The sequence below is a fragment of the Budorcas taxicolor genome, chromosome 11 (genome assembly GCF_023091745.1).
Source record: "Budorcas taxicolor isolate Tak-1 chromosome 11, Takin1.1, whole genome shotgun sequence".
NCBI classification, from domain to species: Eukaryota; Metazoa; Chordata; class Mammalia; order Artiodactyla; family Bovidae; genus Budorcas; species Budorcas taxicolor.
This window is the reverse complement of record NC_068920.1, coordinates 12,761,648-12,786,687: the sequence shown is the minus strand read 5'-3', so window position 1 is coordinate 12,786,687 and position 25,040 is coordinate 12,761,648. Positions and strand designations below refer to the sequence as shown.

Below are 25,040 nucleotides of genomic sequence, written 5' to 3'. Positions count from 1 at the left end.
CTAAATGTGAGCTAGCTGTTACCTCCAGGGAGGCAAGCCCTGGAGGACTACAATACGTTGATGTTAATTAACCAGCAAAGAGATTGGGTTTAATTTATAAAGTAATAATGAACTGGATTTATGACAAGCTAACCAATACAGAATTTGTCCTGATTTATTATAGAGAAACATGCACAATACTCTTATCTTCATCCGAAAAGGCATTTAGAGTGCTATAATATATAGGGCATCATTAAAAGCACCAATATTCTATTTTAGGAAATCAAGAGTTTCTTCTACAGCTAATTTCCTGATGTAGATCATACGTCAGTCTGTGCACACGTGTGTGCGGTGTTATGTCCGACTCTTTGCAACTCCGTGGAGTGTAACCCACCAGGCTCCTCTGTCCGTGGGATTACCCAGGCAAGAACGCTGGAGTAGGTTGCTGTGCCCTCCTCCAGGGGATCTTCCCGACTCAGAGATCGAACCCACGTTTCCTGCCTCTCCTTGCATTGAAGGCAGATGCTTTAGTGCTGCCTCCAGGGTTCTGAGCCAGGCAGAGGCTGAACCTGGAATCTTCTGATCCGTGGTCAGATGCGTTATCTATTGCCAGGGCTCCCTGGGTGTAAAGCACAGAGGTTCTCCTTGGAAAATCCAGCCTCGAACACAAAGCCTGGCACATTAAAGGGCTCAGGAAATGAACGAATGAGTTAATGAATGAGTTAATAAACTCATTCAAACTCACAGTTAATGGCGCCTGTGCCTTCAGCAAACAAATGTATAACCACAGATCCCCTCATTCATGGGAAACTCAGGCCTGACCCTCAGGCTGGTCACACATGCTAATGGTTGGTTTTACTCTCTGTTTTACCTCTTCCAGGTCTGGATTTCCTGGTCTTTATTTCAAAAGCACAAGTGAAAAAGGTATCCTCTGAAGTTATGTGTGATAACGTATGTATGATAAAAGTTATGCCTTTTGTGTGATAAACGGTAAAACCAGGTCAAGGCAGTGTGTGCAGCTGATGAATCCTGGAGAGTAGGATTTGTTGAGGAGGGTCTGTGTGCTAGGCGAGCAGAGTGGAGACGGTGGTCTTCTGAGGACAGAAAAAGGAAAACAAGAGATCAAAACAGGAAAAAGGGCATTCGTGTGCACACTCAATACCAGTGCATTTGGGTGCAGACTCGCATGCATAGCCTGCAAATGCACAAAATTTGCAAACATATTTGGCTTGAATTTGACCCACAAATAATCCATGAAAGGCACCAGCTGCCTGGAGACATTCACAGCACATCTTGCTTCCTCCGTGATAAAAGGATTAAACAAAAAGACTGACCTCACCTGTGGGAAAGATGCTTTATCCTGTGAGCTCCATGGCTTTGCGTCAGGCCATTGGGATGCTGAAGCCAAATAGCACCTTTAGAATTATGATCGCTGACATTAAAAAAGGGGGGAGGGGCTTCCCTGATGGCTCAGATGATAAAGAATCCGCCTATAATGTGGGAGACCTGGGCTCGATTCCTGGATTGGGAAGATCCCCTGGAGGAGGGCATGGCAACCCACTCCAGTATTCTTGCCTGGAGAATTCCATGGACAGAGGAGCCTGGTGGGCTACAGTCCATGCAGTCGGAAGAGTTGGACACAAATGAGCGACTAAGAACAGCAGACATAAAAATATTACCAAGGAAGCTCTATCCATTGGACCAGTTTAAACTGGTTAACTGTGAAAATGGGAAAGTTCAAAATTAGACCATACTAGTGGTTTGGTGGGCTTCTCTGGTAGCTCAGATAGTAAAAAAAAAAAATCCTCTTGTAGTACAGGAGACCCCAGTTCAATCTCTGGGTTGGGAAGATGCCTTGGAGGAGGGCATGGCAACCCACTCCAGTATTCTTGCCTGGAGACTCCCCATGGACAGAAGAGCCTGGCGGGCTACAGTCCATGGGGTTGCAGAGAGTCGGACACGACCGAGTGGCTGAGCACAGCAGAGCACAGTGGTTTGGTGTTAGAGTGGTGGTAGTGCTTACCTTGGGTGGGAAGAAACTAGGGGCTTTCTGAGGTGAAGGTAAGGTTCTATTTCCCAACCTGGAGACAGTGTGTACCTGGGTATGAGAATGCATACACCTGTATACCCATGATTTGCGTGTACTGACGTTTGTATGGGGGGTTCCCAGGTGGCGCTAGTGGTAAAGAACCTGCTTGCAAATGCAAGAGACTTAAGAGATGCAGGTTCGATCCCCAAATTGGGAAGATGCCCTGGAGAAGGGCTTGACAACCCACTCCAGTGTTCTTGCCTGGAGAATCCCTTGGACCGAGGTGCCTGGTGGGCTACGGTCCATGGGGTCACGAAGAGTCAGACACAACTGAGTGACTTAGCCTGCACGCACAATGTATGTATATTATACTCGAAAATTGACTGAAAATGCCTACATAGAAATGTCAAGGCTATTTCATTGGCAATTGAATCTGAATAAAATAATAAGCAATTTCAAAACTATATACATTTTCTCTAAAGCAGGTGACTGGTGGTTAGAAACCAACAATCAAAAGTAGAGTGTGTCCTCATGAGGCAAGTGTTTGGAGCTTCCCCAGGAGGAGAAGCGGGAACACGGCCTGCCTTCTTAAGGTGGAGCTACACTTTCTGTGGAGCCCAAACTGATCAGCCAGATAAACGGCTAGGCTCTGCAGGTGACACAGTCATCTAGCCTGTACTTTCCTAATTGTTTTCTTCTCTGGTGTGATTAAAGGCCTTATTCACCTGCTGGTAAACAGTGAATACAGAATAGTGGCCATTAATCAAGGTCATGGGTCACCTAAGAGGGTGGCTCAGTGGGTGTGTCTCTGGGGCTGAGCGCCTGGTGGTTCAGCAGGGTGACCTGGCGGAGAACAGCTGCGTCCACACCATGTTCTTGCTCAGAAGGAACTGCCCCTCTCCTTCTCCATCGGCACTCCTGGAGGAAGAAGGCAAACCACGTGCCAACAAGGTGGGGGGCGGGGGCGGTTCAGGTCCCTGCACACTGGGCCTTCAGGTTTGGCTGCCACCCCTCTCCTAATCCCCACCCCCCCAACACCCCCAGCGGCAGGACCGTAAGAACCATTAGTTCCCAAGCCTTCTCTTCCGGTGTCCTCCCTCTACCTTGCTTTCTCCAACTCCAAGAACTGGCAGAAGGGACAAGTCCTTCCCATTTAGGAAAAAAAAACCTCTTAAAGGCTTTTTGTCACTTTTTCACACTCCGCACTAAATGTCTTTGCATCACTGCATGAAAAAGCGTGAGATTTTCAAGTTAAATGTGTCTGAATTCCACAGCAGGACTCCCCACTGCCTGCCCAGAGGCGATCCCATCTCTGTTGTCAATAAACCTATAATACAGGATTGGTAACTGCAGTCACCATGCTGTACATTAGATTCCCAGAATGTATTCATCTTATACCTGGGGTTTGTACCCTCAGAGTAAAAGCTCCCCATTTCCCCCACTCCTCAGTCCCCGGTAACCACCACGCTTCAGTCCCCGGTAACCACCACGCTAGTCTGTTTCTCTAAGTTTGTTTTTTAAGATCCCACAGATAAGCGAGATGATACAATATTTGTCTGACTTATTGCACTCAGCAGGATGCCCTCAAGGTCCTTTGCGAGCCTCGTTTTCGTTTCCTGTGTGTGTGTGTGTGTGTGTGTCTGTGTTTGGTTGCGTTGGGTCTCAGGTTTGGCAGGCAGGATCTTCCTTGCGTCACGTGGATCTTTCCTTGGGGCCCACGGACTCTCATTGTGGTGTGCTCGGGTTGAGTTGCTCTGCGACATGTGGGATCTTAGTTCCCGACCAGGGACTGAAGCCAAGTCCCCTGCCCCGTAAGGAGGATTCCTAACCGCTGGACCACCAGGGCAGTCCTGAGAGCCTCTTTTAAAGAACAATTTGTTGCCGAACTTTCAGCTGGAAAGTCAATAGGATAACTGGAAGAATTATAATTACATTGCCTTAAAATGTATCAATACTTATACTAAGAACCATATAGAAATTGATCATCATGCTATATGCTGATTCCAAATGAAAACCAATAGGACACACCAATTAAAGAATAAAGAAAGTCTGAAAACACAAGGCTGGGTAGAAGTCACAGGGAGGCCCATCTGGGCTCCTGACCGGAGAGGTTCTGGAACTTGTCCAACATCACACAGCAAGGTGTGAGTCATGGCCTTTGGGGTCCTTCCCACCCAGCCCAGGGCTGTGTCCATTCCCCCACGTGGCCTCCTGGAGCAAACTCATCACGTTACAGTCAGGCATGGCTTGCAAATCTAGATTTTCCTCATTCGCTAAATCGCCGATGGAAATGGTTCCCACCTCATCTGAAGGAGCTGGGAAAACAGTTTCCTGGACTCCTTTTCCATGGATTCTGACTCATTCATTCTGGGGTGGGGCCTAGGCATTGAAATGTTTTAATAATATCCCCAGGTGCAGCCAGTTAGATGAAAATCAGTTCTCTACGGCTCTTGTTCTCCAGCCTGGGTGCCCACTGGAGTCACTCCGGGGAGCTTCAAAGGCTACAAGCCAGAATCCCATCGTCACAGATGTTGATTCACCTGGTCTGAGGCTCAGCCTCAGCGCAAAAGCTGGTGACTCCAACCTGTCACCACGGATGAGAACCACTGCTTGTGGGCTCCATGAACCCTGAATCTCTAGTCTCAGTCACCTCCCAGGGAAGCTTCAGGGACCTGCTCATGGCCATTCTTAAAATTCCAGAGCTGACAACGGGCAATAAAGGCTTGCTGATAGACTTGGCTAATGAGGCTTAGTATTAAGGGACAGGTGAGAAAGGAAGGGCGAGCCTAAGAAATAATGAGCATTTAGTATGAAAAGGTCCCGAGGGTGGATGATACAGTCAGTCAAGCAAATGTTACCTTATTTTGCAAACGCCCAGGTGGCCCTTTTGGAGCAATAGGAGCTACCCCCTAAGCCTGGGATCTCCATAGACCCAAAGATGTTTCGAGAGTGGGAATGAACAAAGTCTACCAACCTTAACTAATTCCTATCACAGACAGAAATCACTCTTGACTGAGTCTAACAGTAATCCGGGCTCAGGGCTCTGGAGAACAGGACCATTAAGTTACCAGATGCTGTGCTCTGTAGGGAAGAAACCAAGGATGTTATCGTGGAGAATATGGCCCACCAGTCGGAGTTCATACCCAAGGAGAGATATTTTCCTGAACGTATTTGAGAAGACTTGTTCAGTTGCCCAATTGTGTCCAACTCTTTGTGACCCCAAATGGATTGCAGCAGGCCTCCCTGTCCCCCACCATCTCCAAAAGTTTGCCCAAGCTCCATTGCATTGGTGATGCCGTCCAGCCATCTCATCCTCTGATGCCCTCTTCTCCTTCTGCCCTCAGTCTTTCCCAGCATCAGAGAAGATGACTAAGGAAAACAATTTCCCCCTTCTATATTATTTAACAAGAACAATAAGCGAACAAGTAGGCTAGCCAAGCCGTCTAGGCTGCATAATCCCACATCTGGAATAAACATGGCAGGGAAGAAATTTATCAACATATTCACAGGACCTATCTTGGTAGAAAGGGGCTGCGGTGCTTTTTATTTCTCCCTTATATTTTTCAATGTTTCCTAAATGTTTTATCAAGTACAAATATTGCCTTTTTAAACTTTTTTAAAAATGTGGACCATTTTAAAAGCCTTTATTGAATTCGTTACAATATAGCGTCTGTTTCATGTTTTAGTGTTTTGGCTGCCAGGCATGTGGGATCTCAGCTTCCAGACCATGGATGGGATTAAACCCCCTGCCTTGAAAGGCCAAGTCTTAACTGCTGGACCACCAGGCAAGTCCCTGAATTAAGCCTTCTTCATGCTGGGTAGCCATCATTTTTCGGACAGTGTTAAATATGTGGGGATGTGAGGGGACGATTGCTTAGAGAGATTCACGCTCTACCTTTCCTGGGCACTGGCACGTGACTAAGTTGGACTCAGCATTTGTAAATCAGATGCAAATAGCACGTGGTTTGAAAGTCAGAAGTTGCAAATGACACATGGATGAGATTTTAGAGAAATCCTACTGTTGAGCATCTGTGTTTGGTTTACCTGCTAAGCCCCATGAATAAAAGGGGCCAATGGAGGTTTCCAAATGAAACCTCAAATGCAAGGTCTCTTGCTTCAGATACCTCCAAATCTTCACCACCATCTACAGACTCCTTTTAAAAGACCCTAAATACTCAGTCTCCTCACCTGTCCATTGCCTCCACCTCGTTCCTGAATGTTCCAACCTCTGCTATTGCTTTGCACAGATATTCTTCATTAGGTACTTTTTTGAAATGAAGCTCCTGCTCCTAATATCCTCCAACCCGAATATCCCTCAATATCCACCCCATTTCACTGCCATCAGAACACCACACAGTCAGGAAGTTCTCTTTTCTGTTTAACTTAAATGCCATCTGTTATAAGATGCTGCTTCTGCTGCTAAGCCGCGTCAGTCGTGTCCAACTCTGTGCGACCCCATAGTCGGCAGCCCACCTGGCTCGCCCGTCCCTGGGATTCTCCAGGCAAGAACACTGGAGTAGGTTGCCATTTCCTTGTTATAAGATGAGAGGTAAACAACTCACAGGAAGGGAGCTACTTATTCATCTTCGCAGCCCTCCAAAAGCATGAAGCTACGTGAGGTTTTCACACGTTTGTTGAAGGAATGAATTTCCTCTCAAAGAAGAACAGTAGCACTTTAGAATGATAACATATTTGTGTTTACATGGAGTCATTTTCAAAGCCTCTGAGACTTGCGCTCCAAATGGGACCCCAAGAACTGCACAATGGACCTCTCCTGGGAATTTCTTAAAAATGGGGCATTGTAGCCTCCTGCTCCCTCCCTCTGCTGCCTCCCCTTACACACACCCCACTGAACCAGTTTTAATGAAAGTTTTAATTAAAATCTACAGGTAACTCTCATGTCATTCAAGTTTGAGAAGAAATCATCTAGAACATTGTCTCTCAGCCGTGGCTGCACGTTGGAATTGATAGGGACTCCAGAATACAGATTCCCAGGTTCGAGCCCCAAGAGTCTGATTTTATCAGTCTGGGATTTAGGATTCTTTAAAATGCCCCCAGTGTGCAGCCAGGGGTAAAAACCATTCCCTCGGCCTCCTTGCTGGAGCACGTTAAAACTCCTGCAGTACTTTGTAAGTCAGCATCTCACCTACACAGTGACTTCTCTCATTTTTACTACCCAGCCTTCCCTTATCATATTTCTTCTCCTCTTCCAAGAAGTACCTCCTAGCTTTATTTGCCAATAAATGTTTACTGAACATCTGGAATTTGCATAAACACAACACCTGTTCTTTAACTTCCTTTTGCAGTAAGTCATCTAAACGCCCTTTTCTAATTTTGTAAGCATTCATTGTTGCCACTATCACAATGGCTTATTATTTTCTGAGAGCGGGAAAGAAAATTAATTGCCTTTTGATAGTTTTAAAACAACTTAAGCATATACACACTACGGTATCAACAGATAGCCAGCCAGTATCCTGTAATAGACTCAGTATTCTGTAATAGCTTTTAAGAGAGAAGCATCTGAAAAAGAATATATATATATATAACTGAATCACTACGCTGTACACCTGAAACTAACACAACATTGTAAATCAACTATACGTCAATAAAATCGAGTAAAATTACTGATGGTCCAGTGGTTAAGAATCTACCTGCCAGTGCAGAGGCCATGGGTTCGATCCCTGGTCTGGGAAGATTCCTCCTGCCTCGAAGCGACTCAGCCTGCATGCCCCAACTACAGAACCCGTGCTCCAGAGCCCGTCCTCTGCAATAAGAGGAGCCCCTGCAATGAGAAGCCTGAGCACCCAAGTAGAGAGGAGCTCCCGCTCGCCACACCCAGAGGAAGCCCACACAAAGCAGTGAAGACCCAGTATAGCCAAATAAATAAATAACATTTTAAAAAATAAAATGAAGAGTTAGGAAAAAAAAAAATTTAATGGTTGTTTTGAACCAGAGAGACAGCAAAAACTGATTATATTTAAAAGTAAATCTCTTCTGTCCTCCAGCCTTTAGAAAGGTCTCATTGTCCTGCCTTCAGATCCCATCTGTAACAGCTAACTCTTGTAGCGGCCTTGTGCTGGCCGTGGCACTGGGCTCAGTGCATTGCTGTGGTAGCTGTTTCGCTTAATCTACCCAACAGCCCTGTGAGACACATTCTATTGGGTTTTTTTGTTTGTTTGGCTTTGGGGGGGTTGCTCTTTGTTTTGACACCCCATGCAGCATACAGAGTCTTATTTCTCCGAGCCCTGCAGTGAAAGTGCGGTGTCCTATCCACTGGACTTCCAAGGAAGTCCCGAGGCACATTTTATTGTTATCCCCATTTTTTGATGAGAAAACCACAGAAAAGTTCAGTAACTTGCCCAGGGTCACCCAGCTTGTCTCCTGACAACAGCAGAGACCCACCCCCCAACCCAGGCAGTCAGACTCAGAACCTGCCTCTGTCTTGCTATTTGTTCTGTTGAAGGTGGTGTTTGGGGGGACGTGTGAAGACATGTCTTCGGATCCCACCCCACGGGGGAGCCTCATATTCCGTCATAATTTCCACGGATATTTTAGCACATCTTTTTTCCAAACCTTTTTCACTCTTTAATCTGTGGCTTATAAAGCAGTTTCCCAGGTATAACTCACTGTGAAGCTTAAAAGGCTTTCATGTTTGGACAAATTTCTTTTGAAGGTTGAGCAAGATAAGAAACAAGTTCTGACTAATACAATGAAAGTCTAAATAAAGAAGCCCTGAATAGTTTATAAAGAAAATTTCCCCTCCTAACCAAATGCAGTTTTAAATGTTAATACCTCTATTGCAGAATAGAAGATAAGTCAATGTAATACATAGCCTCTGGCCAGCAGTGTGTATATGTTTGTGTGTTAAGAAAAAGGTGAGAAAGTTTAAAAACACCAATTTGTATCCAAAAGGCATTCTTTGTCTCTGGGCCTCCTCTATAACCATTCAATTTTTTTTCTTCTTCTTTTTTTGCCTGCACCTCGTGACTTACAGGACCTTAGTTTCCCCACCAGGGATGGAAGCCAGGCCCACAGCAATGAAAGCTCAGAGTCCTAACAGCTGGTCTGCCAGGGAATTCCCTTTAATCATCCAATTTTAATAGCTCTTTTCTTTCCTCCTCTCAGCTAGGAAGTGATTTCTTTTAATCCCTTCTGGCTGTTGTAGAGCAGGATTTCCCAACCTGGGCCCTGTTGACAACGTAGCGTGGAGAATCCTCAGCATTGTATGGTTTTCAGCAGCATCTTAGTCAACCAGGAATACTCACAGGAAGGACTGATGCTGAAGCCCCAATCCTTTGGTCACCTGATGCGAAGAGCTGACCCGTTGGAAAAGACCCTAATGCTGGGAAAGACTGAGGGCAGGAGAAGGGGATGACAGAACATGAAGTGGCTGGATAGAATCACCAACTCAACAGGGGCTTCATGGCTTCGTAGGTTTAAGTGCCTGTCTCAGAAACAGGAGATCCTGGGTTTGAATCCCAGCGAGGCCTTTCCCTTGGGCTTCCCTGCTGGCTCAGAGGGTAAAGCATCTGCCCGCAATGCAGGAGCCCTGGGTTCAATCCCTGGGTCGGGAAGATCCCCTGGAGAAGGAAATGGCAACCTACTCCAGTACTCTTGCCTGGAAAATTCCATGGATGGAGGAGCCTGGTAGGCTACAATCCATGAGTTTGCAAAGAGTCAGACATGACTGAGAGACTTCACTTCTCATCTCATCATCAATGGACATGAATTTTAGCAAACTCTGGGAGATAGTGAAGGACGGGGGAGGCTGGCATGCTGCAGCCATGGGGTTGCAAAGAGTCGGACACGACTTAGTGACTGAACAACAACAAACTGGTCTACCCACTAGATGCCAGGGGCACCCTCACCCTCCCCTATACCCCCAACACCCTGTCACCCTCACCACTGACACCCATTGTGATAAACGGAAATGCCTTCAGACTTGGCTGCATGTCCCCTGGAGGTACAGAGCAGAAGGAGAGAGTCCCCACAAAACACCCCCCCTGAGCTCAGGTAAGGACCACTGTTCCGGAAATAGTCACTGGAATTGCAAAATCATACGTGCACATTTTCATACTTCACCCCGAATAGTGTCTCAGATCTCAGGCCAACAGGGCGCATCTCCTCATCATCCTCCCTGCCCTTCTCCTTGCCCTGACTTTCTCGGGCCTCCAGCAGATGCACTTCCCAGACACTCCCCCGGCACCAGGGCACACACAAAGGCCTTAGGGGTCCAGGAGTGTGATTCTGGGGGCTAGGGGCTGGGTGGGGTTCTGCCCTTGTGGCCACCCTAACTGCACACCTGGCTCCTTCTTGCAGGCCTTGCTCTGAGACTTACGTGGACAGCACCTTAACACGTCCGACACGACTCTAGCTGTTCCTCCTAGAAAACAAATGTCCAATGATGTCCATAATCACAAGACATCTCTGCCTTACAGAGATGTCTTACAGATGATGTAAGACATCTTACATCTCTTACAGAGATGTACCTAAGGGTAAAGCAAGACTCTGATACATCAGCAGAGAAGACAGACTTGGAATACATGCAACAAATGTGCTGACTAGAGATACTGGCTCGTCTGTTCTCCATGTGGGTCTTCATGGTGCGTGTAGTCACAGGTGTACATAGATGTGGTGGGAATTTATTGTTTCATTTGGGCGACCAAGTTCAAAAGGACACATTAAACAAGACTGCCCATGGCTAGCTTCTCGCTGACCTTCAGCCACGATGCCCGAAGCCTCAACAATACAATAGCCACTGCTACTGAGCCTCTAGTGTCTGCCAAGCTCTGTGCCAAGTGCCCTGCCTGAGTGTCTCACTCAGACCTTGAAACAGCCCATTTCACAGATGGCAAAAACCTCACGCTCGTTGAGTAACCTGACCAAGCTCATATTTCTGGCAAACCATGAAACAGGGATTCAAATCCTGAAGGTATGTCCCCAAGGTGTGTGTGTGTAGATTAATTATGGTAAAATACACATATCATAAAATTGCCCATTGTACCCATTCTTAGGTGTACAGTTCAGTGGCGTTAAGCACACTCACGTTGTTATGCAGCCATCATCACCATCATCTCCAGAATTTTTCATCTTCCCAAACTGAAACTCTGTCCCCATCAAACACTAACTCCCTATTTCCCCTCCCCCAGCCCTTTTACTTTCTGTCTCTTTGAATTTGACTACCCTGAGTACTTCATACAAATGGAATCATGAAGTATTTGTCTTTTAGTGACTGGCTTATTTCACTTGGAAGAATGTCTTCAAGGCCCACCTATGTTGTGGCACGGGTCAGAATATTCTCCCTTTTTAAGGCAAATCATATTCCATGGTGCCTTCCCAGGTGGCTAAGCAGTAAAGAATCTGCCTCCCAGTGCAGGAGACATCAGTTTGATCCCTGGGTCGGGAAGATCCCCTGGACAAGGAAATGGCAACCACTCCAGGATTCTTGCCTGGGAAATTCCACCGACAGAGGAGCCTGGCAGGCTACAGTCCATGGGGGTCTCAAAGAGTCGGACACAACTGAGCAACAGAGTACACACGAAATATTCCACTGTGTGTACAGACTACATGTGGTTTATCCATTCACCTATTAATACATGGGGTACATCTACTTTTTGGCTACTGTGAATAATGCTGCTATGATCATGGGTGTACAAACATCTCTTTAAGATCCTGCTTTCTTTTGGAGTATATATCCAGCAGCAGAATTGCTGGGTCATATGGTAAATCTGTGCTTAATTTTTTGAGGAACTGCCACAGTATTTTCCCAGGGGCTGAATTATTTTACACTCCCACCACCAGGGCAAGAGGGTTCCAATCTGTCCACATGCTGGTCCCACTTGCTTTCAAGGTTTGGAGCTTTGTTGTTTTTTTTTAATAGCAGCCATCCCTCAGGTCTTGAAAATTAATTGTATATCAAGTCTTTCCCTTCCAGAACTTTTCTTAAGTCAGTAGCAGCTGCGCCCATGAGTACACACACAATGGGAAGATCCTGATCACAATGCAGGAACTTGTGAAGCTTCACACCCACTCCACTCCTCTCTGCACTCAGCTCTGTTTCTTTAGGTTGCCAGGATGGATCATATACAACCTCCCCGTCGTTCTAGCTCCCAGCCTCCTTGATGTCAGGGTCTGCTGCTTTTTCTCTCTTCTACACTCTCAGGGTTCTCTGCGAGTGAAGTCGCTCAGTCGTGTCCGACTCTTTGCGACCCCACGGACTGTAGCCTACCAGGCTCCTCCATCCATGGAATTTTCCAGGCAAGAGTACTGGAGTGGGGTGCCATTTCCTTCTCCAGGGACTCTTCCCCACCCAGGGATTGAACCTGGGTCTCCCGAGCACTTAGGAAACATTTAGAAAAGAAAGTAAATTATGTTTCTGGAGAGGTCAGGCTGTTTTGACTCCATTCACTTTATTGGGAACGCTTTTCTCAGGACACCTGTTCCAACTTGATCGAGGGAGACTGGCACAGGCACATTCCCCACCTGGCATTCGGAACCTGGGCACAAGGCGTGGCTGTCCCTGCAGACAGCCAGCCGGGGCTGAGTCACGCCGGGCACCTCCCCGCGGGGCCCCACCCTGGGCGCGCTGCTTTCCCCTCATCTGCTTCAGCCTTTCAGGCCTTCCCTGCTTCCAGGCTCCCAGAGAAGCTGCGGCCGGAATTACGTGGTGGTGAGTCACGGCCCCCTGGAGCCCCGCAGGGGAGCCAGCGCAGCTCCACCAGGACTCTGGGAGCACCCGGACCCGGGCTCTTGACCCAGAAGCCGTGAAGGTCTCAGAGCAAGCTCTGGTCCAAAGGCCTCCTGAGCGGAGCTGCCCCTCTCAGAGGGCGGACCACTCCCAACCTGGAGCAAGGCCAGCTGTAATCAGGATGCCGAAGGACTGGTGTGCTCAGTGAGGGCGGTCAGCTAGGTTTGGGTGTATGCTGAGGCGTTAAAAATCGCCCGTTGTTGGTTGGTGGGAATGCAAACTGGTGTAGCCATTGTGAACAGCAGCCTGGAGGTTCCTTAAAAAATCAAAATCAGCATATGCTCCAGCAATCCCACTCCTGGGCATCTATCCAGACTAAACTATAATTTAAAAAAATGCACCCCTATGTTTATTGCAGCTCTGTTTACAACAGTCAAGATATGGAGACAACCCAAATGCCCACAGACAGATGAATGGATAAAAAGATGTAGTACATATACACAATGGAATAACAGCCTTAAAAAGGATGAAATCATGCTATTTGCAATGGACTTAGAGATGATCATACCAAGCGAAATAAGTCAGACAAAAACAAATGTCCCTAATATGTGGAATCTAAAAAAATGATGCAAATGAACTTATATACAGAACAAAAAGATCCACAGACACAGAAAACAGATTTACGGTTACTAACGAGGAAAGGCAGGGCTGAGGGAGCGGGATAAATTAGGAGCCTGGTATTAACAGATACACATTACTGTGTAAAACAGATCAACAGCAAGGAGCTGCTCTATAGCATAGGGAACTACGCTCAATCTTGCAATCACCTATAATGGAAATGAAGCTGAAAATGAATATATATTTGTAGGTGTAATTGAATCACTTTGCTGTATACCTGAATCATTGTAAATCAGCTATACTTCAAAAAGCTAAGTTAAACTAAGATAAACTAAGTTGTGTGTACTATATGATAAAAATAAATTTAAAACAAAAAAAATTATCTGGTTTGTTTAAGCAATAGCACAGAGGACAGGCAGCAACGTGGATGGACCTAGAGATCACTGAACTAAGGGAACTTCGAGAAAGAGAAGTAACATGTGATAGCAGAAGTGGAATCTAAAACTCGATGCAAACGACAGACAGAAGCGCCGTGAGCAGGGGAGAGAATGAGCCTGGGGGGCAGCTGGGAGGAGCTCTGAGGCCGTGGGAAGGAGCGTGTGCGTCCCTGCGGGCGAAATAGGGACTGAAGGAGACGATGTGACTGCCGTTTCATAAAAAGTCAGACACAAAAGGCCACACGTTGTGTGACTTCAGGTACAGGAAACGCTGATCGCAGGCAGAGCCCTTCCAGGCAACGCTGGTCCTTGGTTTTCTCATCTATAAGATGAGGTTAGATCCACTGACCTCCAAGGTTACACTTAGTTCTGATTTTTGATTCCTTATTAATAAAATGACTGAACAGAAGAGAACCCGTGTAACCAGGGGAGGGCCTGGTGGTCCCTGCGTTTCAGCAGCACTGAGATAGAATGAGGGTAACCCTGGAGGTTTGAATTCTTCTGTTGGTATGAGCATTTACCTTGGGAATGGTCTTCTTGTTTAGTTGCTAAGTCGTGTGTGTGCGAGCGCGCGTGTGTTCAGTCACTCGGTCTTGTCCAGCTCTTTCTCCACCCCATGGACTGTAGCCTGCCAGGCTTCTCTGTCCATGGGATTTCCCAGGAAAGAATATTGGAGTGGGTTACCATGTCCTCCTCCAGGGTATCTTCCGAACCCAGAGGTCAAATCTGATCCCTGGGAATGATCTTAGGCGTCATTAAATCCTCCAGGCCTTTGTTTTTGCGTTTCTAAAACCTGGGAGTCCTAGCAGGTGGCTCCTGTGGTCCTTCCCACAGAAAGTGTGAGTTCTAGGGACTTCCTTGGTGGTCCAGAGGCTAAGAATCTGCACTCCCAATGCAGGGGCCTGGGTTCAATCCCTGGTCAGGGAACCAGATCCCACATGCAGCAACTGAAAGATCCCACTTGCCACAGCTAAGACCCAATGCAGCCAAATAAATACATGAATAAATATTTTAAAAATATTTATATTTTAATAATATATCTATATATTTTTTAATGTACCTTGATTCATGGACCTAACATTAGAGGCTTCCCTGATGGCTCAGACAGTAAAGAATCTGCCTGCAATGTGGGAGACCCGGGTTCAATCCCTGAGTTGGGAAGATGCCCTGGAGGAGGGCATGGCAAACCCCTCCAGTATTCTTGCCTGGAGAATCCCATGGACAGAGGAGCCTGGCGGGCTACAGTCCATGGGGTCGCAAAGAGTTGAACACGACTGAGTAACGTTTATTTTTTAAAAAGACTTTATGGATTTAGAAGGGGCACAATTCAGCCACCACTCTGGCTACATCTGAGGTGTAATGAATGGTGAGAAAGCGGCTGAAAAACCGAATGAGTGAGGCAAATGCAGTTGCTCTGTTTGCGGCTATGGCGGGGAGTTCTGGGACACTCTCTGTAGGACAGACCAGGGAGGGCCTTGAGCCCCGGGAGAGACCTCCCGCTCCAGCACTCGGACGCTGGTGCAAAGGAACGCCCTGTGGGTGATACCGCTTCAGGCTCATCAGAGCGTGGTGCTGCCCGTGGGGTGGTGCAGAGGTGAGGCTGGAGGCAGGGAGGTCAGATGAGAGCCTAAAGCAGTCGTTCCAGGTGTGCGGTGATGAGGGCCTTGACCAGGGTGGAGGCCACACAATAAAAGCTGGAGACGAAGGGCTGTGCCGTTGTTCCAGGCACCTGCTCCAGCTGATGCGTCTCTGGGGACCACATTCCACCTCTAACTAGAGAACAATCCGTCCTCTGGAAACAGGAAAGGCAGTGCTTACCACAGCTGTGTACGCCCATGCGTGCTGGGTCTCTTCAGCCGTGTCTGACTCTTTGTGACCCTGTGGGCTATAGCCCACCAGGCTGCTCTGTCCATGGGATTCTCCAGGCAAGAATCCTGGAGGGGGCTGTCACTTCCTCCTCCAGGGGATCTTCCCGACCAGGGATGGAACCCGCTTCTCTTACATCTCCTGCACTGGCAGTTGGGCTGTTTACCACTAGCGCCACCTGGGAAGCTATGTAAGGTGAGTTCGTAGGTCCAGGGACATCAGTGAATCCAGACAATTCCTTTTGCTTCAAGGCCCTTTCAACTCAGCCCCATCCTTGCTCTGTAGCTGGGTCCTCTCTTCTCTCCCAGATGGGTGAGTTACACCAAGATGGATTCTTCTTGGTTCACAAAGGCATTAAACTCACTTCCACCATGTCTTGGAGGATGAGATAGTTGCATGGCATCATTGACTCAATGGACTTGAGCAAACTCCAGAAGACGGTGAAGGACAGGGAAGCCTGGTGTGCTGCAGTCCCTGAGGCCTCAAAGGGTCGGACATGACTTAGCGACTGAACAATAATCCCTCCTCACACCATTTATACACCTACCAGGCTGCCTCTCCCCTCTTCCCTGTTTGTGGAAATCCTGTCCATCTCTGAAGCTCTGGTTTACACACAGCCTTGTCCACACAGCCTTAAGTGACTCCTACTGTTCAGGTAGCACTCTACCCCTGATGCTTACAGAGTTTCTGCTCTGGGTGGTGAGAGAGTTTTGAAAACAGTGGTGATCCTTGTTCAACACTGAGAATGTACTTAACGCCACTGACCAGTATGCTTAAAATGGTTAGCATGGCAAATTTTCTGGTAAATATATTTGATACCAACACATTTTTTAAAAGAAAGAGTTGGCAGGGTTTCCTTTATTTTGTAAATAAAGTAGAACCCGGATTCTGCAAAAAAAAAAAAAAAGTCACCACAATGAGAAGCCCGTGTATCACAAAATAGAGTAACCTGGACTCACCACAACCAGAGAAAGCCTGCTCGCAGCAACGAAGACCCAGCACAGTCAAAAATAAATAAATAGATATTAAAAAAAAAAAAAAAAAAACAAGGGAGAGAAAAAGCTTCAGAGAGTTGTGCTCCCTCTGCACAGGGATCTGATTTCAAACCCTCCTCCTCAGGTGTCGGGGATTCACCCTCTGTACGTAGGAAATGGCAACCCACTTCAGTATTCTTGCCTGGGACAGAGGAGCCTGGCGGCTTAGAGTCCGTGAGGTCGCAAGAAGTCGGACAGGACTGAGCAACTGACCACGCACCAGGACAGCACCGCCTGCACCCTCGACTCCCCCTTGCCCCCCGACACTGGTCTGACCCATCGCTAGAAAAGCATGAGTATTGACGTCATGTACAAGGCAGTGCTCAGGACACTGTGGATGCTCAAAAAGTGTTTGTGAAATACAGAGAATTCCAGCTCCCTGTAAGATGGACAAATAAGTGTGAAGAGGGGATGGGGAGGAGGAAAGAAACGACATGCCAGACGCCGAAGAAGTTTATATTCAGTTTTCAAAGAGAGACATGTTTAAAAGAGAGCATGTATGGTCCTTATGTACTTCCAGCCTCTTGGAATATCTCTGTGATTTTATTTGGATGATGCTAAACCTCTGATTGGATCAGGAAGCTGATTTTCAGGGATCTGTACGATTGAATTTAAGAGTGAGCTGCCTGCAAATAGAACATGTCCTTGAATATTTAAACCTCCTAAATGAAAAAGGTCCCCCTGAAAAGCACAAATGAAAAACGAAAAGAGAGCCTTTCGTATGTGTATGAAAATAAATACACATACTTCTGCATGAGTGATGTTTGGTTAGATTTCTTATGATGGCTACTTTGCTTGATTTTCCTTTATTTTGTTTGATTCGTTTATCTGGCCGCTCTGCACAGCATGCAGGATCTTAGTGTCCTGACCAGGGATCAAAACCATGCCCCTGGAAGTGGAAGCGTAGAGTCTTAACCACTGGACCACCCGGGAAGACACAATTTTCCTTTCTTATGGTTTCTCTGTTCTACTTGGAATGTACTCCGCAGAAACGTTGCACAACAGGCCCCAAAGACGACTTGCTAAGAGGCAGCTCTTGTAGGGAGGTAGATTCTATTAGCATCACGTCTTTAATTACACAGCATATTATATCCTTCACATGTGTAATTATTCATTTATGGCATTATGCCATCCTATAGATAAACAAAGACTTTGAGAACATTTACTAGCTTTTCTGGGAGTGTCCCCAAAAGGGTGTAATTTTCATTCTAACCAATAACTAAGATGGAAACAACCCTCGGAGAAGAACATTAACCTGTTGGAGTAAAATAAGTTCAGAAATTCCCGTCATTAAATTTTTTTTTTTGTCTTTCAATGTAAAATTGCAGAAATGTTGACCACACTCACATGAACAAAGGACAGTCCTGTGTTGGAAAAACAAATATAAACAATAAAGGATAAATCCTGTATTCAAGGCACTCATAAGATAGCATGGGAGACTGGCATTTAAGAAGGCCATTAAAATAAAGTCTGATAAAGGCACAGAAAGAAGTGAGTAGGGGTTGAAGGACGGTGATGGTCTTCATGGGGTTGGAAAAATCAAAACCCAATACTGAAGAATGAATAGGCATTTTCATGGCTTACAAAAGTCAAGCAAACACTCCAGGAAGAGCAAAGAGCATGGGCATGGGAACCCCAAACACAATAAAGAGTAGTGGGTTTGGGACGACTCTGTAGATCTATCTTGCTATGAAGGTGAGGGTGAATTCATGGCAGATGAGACTGAAAATACAAGTTAGCGCCAGGGATTTCTATATTTTATCATCATATGTAATAACAGGTAATTCATCTTCATCTTAACATACACAACATAAGTTGAGTTATTGGATTGTAAAAGACAATTGAGTTAGAATGAGCGGTCCCAAGAGGAACTGAATGGAGACTCTTAATGCGTGGGGATACTCTTCAGAGAACCAGTAGTATCAAAATAAGGGTCTCTCAGGACTTCCCCTGGTGGTCCAGTGGCTAAGACTCCCTGCTCGCAATACAGGGGACCTGGGTTCGATCCCTGGTCAGGGAACTAGATTCCACATGCCGCAACTAAGAGTTCACCAGCTGCAACAAAACATCCTGCAGGCTGCAACGAAGACCAAAGATCCCGTTGGCCACAACTAAGACCCGGCACTGCCAAATTAATAAATTAATTAATTGATCATTTAAAACAAGAGTCTCTCTTGCCACTCCCCCAACCCCCAACTTAAAAATTCTGTTTGTCACAAGTAAGCCAGGCAGAAGAGGGCCAGTCCGAGGTGGAGCTGAAAGCCCCTGGGCCCTGCTGTGGGCAGCTGGTGTCCTGGGTCCAGAGGGAGAAGGTGCAGCAGCAGAGTGGGTGTCAGGCAGGACGTGACCCCCTTGGTAAAGCAGCGTGCAGGACGGGCAGTGTTTAGGCCGCAGAGTCCAGGCCCCTGCAGGGGGGACGGCTCCCCGTCTCCCAGGAGCTGCTGCTGGCAATCTTCTTCGCACCCCTGACCGCCTCCCCACCTTGGAATCTATCAACACTCCCTCTCCTGACGCCTTCTGGGACCTCTGCTGCTCAAGGCAGCACAGAGCTGAGACTGCACAGAGCAGCCCCGTGTTGATGGGGGCCACACGGGGCGGGGGGGCTCGCCTCTCACTTCCCATTTCCCTCTGATCAAAACGTGGCAGACTTCCCTAGTGGTCCAGCGGTTAAGGTGCCTGATCCGGAAGATCCCACAGGTCGCGCAGCAACTAAGCCTGTGTGTTGCAACTACGGAGCCCACGCCATGGAGGCCGTGCTCTGCAACAAGAGAAGCCACTGCCGGGAGGATCCCCCCCACAGCTAGAGATGCACGGCTGTCGAGTGCCGCTCCATCAGGAAATCACGACAGGGCAATGGATGCTGCTGCTCTCTCTGCCTCCAGTCTTGCTATTATCATCCCCCAACACAAACGGGGAAACTGGGTCCCCTGAAAATAGCAACGAAGACCCAGCACAACACCTTAAAAAAAAAAAAAAAAACCAAGAATTTGGCTCTAAAAGAGATACCTAGATACCTCATACCCAATTTCAAATCAGCTTCCACCCACCCCACTCATGATAGAGCAGAAACTATATCCTACATTCCTAGAGCAAGAGCAAAACCCTGCAGTGAAGTTTAACAAAGGGGTTCTCAGCTGAGATGGGCTTCCCTGATAGCTCAGTGGGTAAAGAATCTGCCTGCAATGCAGGAGACCCCAGTTCGATTCCTGGGTTGGGAAGATCCCCTGGAGAAGGGAGAGGCTACCAACTCAAGTATTCTTGAGCTTCCCTGGTGGCTCAGCTGGTAAAGAATCCACCTGCGATGTGGAAGACCTGGGTTTGATCCCTGGGTTGGGAAAACGCCCTGGAGAAGGGAAAGGCTACCCACTCCAGCATGTGGCCTGGAGAATTCCATGGACTGTATAGTCCTTGGGGTTGCAAAGAGCCGGACACGACTGAGCAACTTTCAGTTTTTCTCAGCTGAGATACAGTTTATCTCAGTTAATTGAAACGGAGCAGGACCCTACAGTCTTGCCCCCACCCCTCCATGTCCTTTGCTTGCCTTCTGTCTGTGGAAAACTTTAGCCGAAGAATAAGTTTAATCAAAGAAATGCAAAATGCAGAAACAAAGGAAAACAGTCAAAGGAGATCAAATAGTAATAATGTAGCCGTTAAGCATCCTCAAGGACCTGCAGTTCTTTCTCAAGGGCTACGGGTAATACTCAGAACCATAACCTGTGAGCTGTCTTCTAGATACTAAAACCCCAGGTGGAAGCAGCTGGCTACATGGTGACCAGACCATATCCATGACACAAGCTGCCACAATTCTGAGAACTGGCCTCAAAGAAATGGGAACCCGTGGACCCTGGAACCGAAGATGAACTGTACCTAGAACAACAAGATGACCCTGATCAGACCACCGCTGACCAATCTGAAGCTGACTGGCAGAGCCGACTGTCTGTTCCTGCAGATGGCCCCTCCTTCCGTCTGTGAGAGCTCTTGCCCCTCTGGTTGCCAGAGTGGGCCGGAGGAGCTGACCTTCGGACAGATGTCCGCCTCCCTCCCCCAGGTGCCGGCACCTGAAAACAAACTCTCCTTTCTACCAACCTGGCCTGTTTATTGGCTTTCTGGGGGTGAGCAGCCAGACCCCAGAACATACACTTTTTCGGTAACACTATCTGTGGCCGTGTAACAAATCATCTTGAAGCTTAAAACTGCCACCATTTTATTTGCTCATGATTCTGAAGGTCGGCAAATTGGGCTGAGCTCAGTCGGGCATTTCTTCTACCAACACGCGGGCCGCACACCCTAGAGGTTCTGATTTAACTGGTCTGGGCTGATGCCCATTATCCAGCAGTTTAAAAGGCTCCTCGGGTTATTCTTACCTATCGCCAAGCTTCAGAACCACCGGCAATGTGCATAACCCTGAATTACAACTGAGGGAAGGCAATTCTTCCCAAGTGAGGTAAAGTCAAAAGGGACCTTGAGATTAGCCAGATTAACGAAAACATTCACCTTAATTTACTTTGAGGGGCTTCCCAGATGGCAGTAGTGGTAAAGCACCTGGCTGCCAAAGCAGGAGAGGCAGGTCTGATCCCTGAGTCGGGAAGATCCCTTGGAGAAGGAAATGGCAACCCACTCCAGGATTCTTGCCTGGAGAATCCCATGGACAGAGGAGCCTAGTGGGCTACAGTCCATGGGGTCGCAGAGTCAGACACGACTGGGCACACACATACCCAATTTATTCTGAAGATGTGATGAGGAAAGGAAGATCTCCCTGGGACCATTTGCTCCTGAGTTCCTTTGGCCTGAAAAGACAAAATTCTGTCAGCAAAGGTGATTTAGGGGATTTCACAGTGCCCGTGTGTGTGTCCTGACGGCCTGGCACACTGCTGGTCAGGACCAAGCCTGCCTCCGTGAACGGCCTCCTGGGCAAGCAACCCCTCATTAATCTTAAGACTCAGTAAGCCTGAGAAGGGAGCAGGCACACCTCTCTCTAGGGAGCAGCTGTGGGTTGGTCCATGTCTTCTGGATTCCTTCCAGCTTCTGGGTAGGGTTTTTGCTTGCAAATCAGGACTGGGTGTGGGACGCAGCAAGCTTCTGTCCCCCACCTGCGGCAGCACATTCATTCACCTGCCAACACAAGCTGCAGCTTGCAGAATCAACACTTCACTTTTCTCGTCTAGAGATTTCAGACAATCAGGCCCCCTTCTCATGAGGCCCATGTAAAGAAACTGCATTAGAAGCTTTCCTGGTGGTCCAGTGGTTAAGTCTCTGTGCTTCCCCTGCAGGGACCATGAGTTTGATCCCTGGTTGGGGACGTAAGATCCCACAGGCCATGAGGTGTGGCCATAGATAAACAGCATCTTTTATTTGAGGAAGGAACATTTCAATTCAGGAGCATAGGGGAAAAAAAAAGAAATTTTATTAAAAACAAGAATATATACCCCAAACGCAATTTCCACCTCTCTCCCTGCCTACCCACAAATACTCATGGAGGTTGAATTTCAGAGCAGCCATGCGTGTCTTTTAGAAGATTAGCTTCCTCCCAGCCAAACCAACCAAACCTCCAACATCTATTTCAGGTCTTAGTGACTTCCTTTGTTTTAGAATGTGTCATGCTCCCATCAGAGGCATTAAATCTTTCTCTTTTGATGAATTAAAATGTCACAGCTGAGAATTATAACTCAACATTTATCTGCCCTCATGTGCTACTTCCTACATGAGGCTTTCAAAACTTTCAAGATAGAAGGACAGCTCACACAGTAGGAAAAAAACAGACCCTGAGTGAGTCTGAGCAAGTCATTGCCCCTTCCTGAGATGGTGTGTGCAGGGCCGGCGCGCTATCACAGCATCTCTTTCAGATCCTCTCTTCCTCGAGTGTATGATGGAGAAAATGCCGAGGACCGGCCCCAGTTTGCGACAGGGTTAAACGTGGCGTGTGGTCCTGGCTCTCCAGGGCCATTTCTGAATGCTAAGCCTGCCAATATTCCATTTTCCATTATCTTTTTGAATGAAGCAATTGTAGTCTCACCATTCTGCCTTTTTTGTATATTTCCTTTTATGCTTAAAAACAGCATCTTTTTCAGATTATAAAATTAGTACTGTTCATTACAAAATTCTAAAATATGAAGAAGTTATGAAACATATCAATCCCTCTACCAAGAGATAATTTAGGAAATTCTCTGGTGGTCCAGGGGTTAAGACTTTGCCTTCCAATGCAGGGGGTTCGGGTTCAATGCCTGGCCAGGGAGCTAAGATGGCCCACATGTCTCAGGGCCAAGAAACCAGAATGTAAACAACAAAAGCGGTATTGTAACAGGTTCAATAATGATCTTAAAAATGGTCCACATCACGAAAGATCTTTAAAAAAATAGATAATGTAATGGCCAATATCAGTTTTGGTGAACTTCTCTTTAGAGTTTTTATGTAAAGTCATTTTCCCTCCCCTCAAAAGCTACCTAGCAGATAAATCAAAAGCAGTTTTCTCATTCTTGACCCACATCCACGTGGGATAACACCATGTAGGCCTGGCGGCAAGCCTGTCCTACAGTGCCACCAGTCTGGGTGCTCCCGTCACAGTCTGTGGTGTGCTCCAACCACCTGACCCGAGCCCCTGGGCCAGGATCCCACAGGACTCCAGGTTGGGGTTTTGACTACTTGTTTTCAGTGCTGTACCTGGGGAACATGGATTGAAAAAACAACACTTCAACTTTGCACCTAATATAACAAAAAGCAAGTAAGGCCTTACTAAATCTACACGCTTTACTGTTTTTGATGCTTTCGAAATTAATCTTGAGTTTTACTCTGCCTCTTTTAAATGCCAGAGTTTCCAAAGACAGGGGCTTCCCTGGTGGCTCAGATGGTAGAGCGTCTGCCTACAATGCTGGAGACCCGGGTTCAATCCCTGGGTTGGGAAGATCTCTTAGAGAAGGAAATGGCAACCCACTCCAGTATCCTTGCCTGGAAAATCCTATGGATGGAGGAGCCTGGTGGGCTACAGACCATGGGGTCACAAAGAGTTGGACATGACTGAGCGACTAAGTACAAGGAAGTGGATAAATTGAAACCAAAGTGATATGCTTTCAACCAAAAATTTTAACACAGAAATTCCAGATGATACAACAATTCCACTGTTGAGTATTACCCCAAAGAGCTGAAAGCAGGGTCTCAGTTATTTGGACACTCTTGTTCCTTTGTTGTGGTTTAGTCATTAAGTCGTGTCCAACTCTTTTGGGACCCCGTGGACTGTAGCCCACCAGGCTCCTCTGTCCATGGGATTCTCCAGGCAAGAATAGTGGAGTGGTTTGCCATTTCCTCCTCTAAGGGATCTTTTTGACCCAAGGATCAAATCTGTCTCTCCTGCACTGGCAGGTGAGTTCTTCATCATTGAGCCACCAGGGAAGCCCACTCGTGTTTCCAGCAGCATTATTCTCAAGAGTCAAAAGGTGGATCAACCCACATGTCCACCAACGGGTGATAAGCAAGATGCGGTCTATTCACATAAAGGCGTATAATATTATCTGGGCTTAAAGAGGAACGAAATTCTGACACGTTACAACACAGCTGAAGCCTGAAGATATTATACTCCGAGAAATAAGCTGGTCACAGAAGGACAAATACTGTATAATTCCACATATATGAGTTTTCTAGCGTCGTCAGATTCATAGGAAGAAAGAAGAAGGGAGGTTGCTGGAAGCTGGGGGAGAAAGGGATGGAGTTAGTGATTAACGAGAACAGAGGTTCAGTTTGTTGTTCAGTTTGTTGTTCAGTTACTAAGACGTGTCTGACTCTTTGCGACCCCCTGGGCTGTAGCCTGCAAGGCTCCTCTGTCCATGGGATTTTCCCAGAAAGAATACTGGAGTGGGTTGCCATTTGCCTCTCCAAGGGAATCTTCCAGACCCAGGGATCGAACCCGGGTCTCCTGCATTGCAGGCAGATTCTTTACCACTGAGCCATCTGGGAAGCCCCCAACATTCAGTTGGGAAGATAAAAAGATTCTGGAGATGGATGGTGGGGATGGCGGCAGCAATGTGAAGGGACTACATGCCGCTGAACCGTACACTTAAAAATGGTTTAGATGGTTTAAGTTATTGCATGTTTTCGACAATTGAAAAAAGAGCCATAGGTGAGTCCTGCTGTAAAGCAAAGTCTCTTGAATGACATCAGGCATCACACCGCCTGCCCCTCACTAATCTGAGATGCTTAGATTGCGTGTACCAAATTCTCTGAAGCCAGGTGCACCTGGGATGTCTTTTGCTCTGGGAGCTGCCCATTTGCAATCACTTCTTCCAGGAGATTCTGTGAAAGCCCCTGAGGTATAGACCTTTCATTGCATGCCTGTGTCTAAAACCCACTTTGCAGGTCTTGGCCGTTTGTTCACCTCCATCGCTGTGTGATGTCAGGCGTGT

At 47.1% G+C, this 25,040-nt stretch overlaps 1 non-coding gene across 1 annotated transcript; it reads left to right on the top strand.

Annotated features, from left to right (window-relative positions):
* The first annotated feature begins 23,476 nt into the window (after positions 1-23,476).
* On the top strand, positions 23,477-23,548 carry TRNAC-ACA (transfer RNA cysteine (anticodon ACA)). The gene has a single exon. It is a non-coding gene; the product is annotated as a tRNA-Cys (tRNA).
* The last annotated feature ends 1,492 nt before the right edge of the window (positions 23,549-25,040 follow it).